Here is a 1,194-nt window from a genome sequence, read left to right on the forward strand (position 1 = left end):
TTATACGAGTGAATTTTACTTAGTTATGGCAAATGGTTTAGGTTTAGCTATGATGAGGAATGTAATTTTTTGTTATTTTTACGATTTAAACTCGCACGCCGCCGTGCTAAAATAGTCATCATTTTTTTAATGCCTTAGCGGGCAACTGAGCCGTTGGTTTTGCTGGTGATAAGCGATGACCACCGCCGCTTTTGATAAGGGGTAAAAGATAAGGAAGGGATTGAGGACTGGAGAGAAGGAATGGATTGGGAAGGATCGGGAAAAAGTAACAGGCCTTCGGCTCCCCTACTCACTGTACGAAACATAATAGCATGCTATTATTTCACGCCAATTTTCCGTGGGGGTGTCTCCAATCCATACATTTATTCTGGTTGCTTATTTTGTCGCTAATCCTTTCCTTACTCTTTACCCTTTACAAGCCGGCAACGCATTTGCAGCGGTCCATTTGATCATTTACCTCAGTTACCAGCTATTACATAAAAAATCTCTCATGAAGTAAAATTAATCAAATCAAATCTACATATAATTGCATTTTAAATTTCACATCATGTTTTTGCAAATTAAACGGAACATATTAATTAGCTACCTATATTAAAACCTTTATAAGTAGTGATCTATAATTGAAATAAAAAGATAATACCCACTTGTATCATTATTTATTTAATTTAACAAATACGGAAAGTAAACCCTACATATTAACAAAAACAATGAACATTTTCATAAATAATTGTTTGTGCAATGTTTTCACTCCGCAAGCTGGAATGATGGTGCTAATGTCAAATACCGTTAAATTGTACTGATTTTACGTCTAATATCAGTGTCACTGGACAGGTTGTGTTGATTAACATACTTTTTTGTTAATTAATAAAAAGAAGTATTCTTTAATAATTCTAATACTTTAAACACTTTTAAGTTTCAGTTTCAATGTTGCTACTGTTCAAACACTACTGTTTTAAAAATGGATACCTAATAAGTAATTATTCAATTGTTAAACTGCCATATCTAGACAGTTTTAGAGTGAACAATTATTGATGTTCTTGTTTTATTTTAATTTTTATGGATTTGTATATACTACATCGAAAGATTAATTATTTTATAACCATATTATAAAAATATTTTTTTAGTTTTCGATCTTCCCCCTAACATACGACGAAGGATCTCATTTCGGAGCGTATGTATCATCTCTTTTTTAAT

This window comes from Zerene cesonia, chromosome 20, assembly GCF_012273895.1.
Source record: "Zerene cesonia ecotype Mississippi chromosome 20, Zerene_cesonia_1.1, whole genome shotgun sequence".
Classification (NCBI taxonomy): Eukaryota; Metazoa; Arthropoda; class Insecta; order Lepidoptera; family Pieridae; genus Zerene; species Zerene cesonia.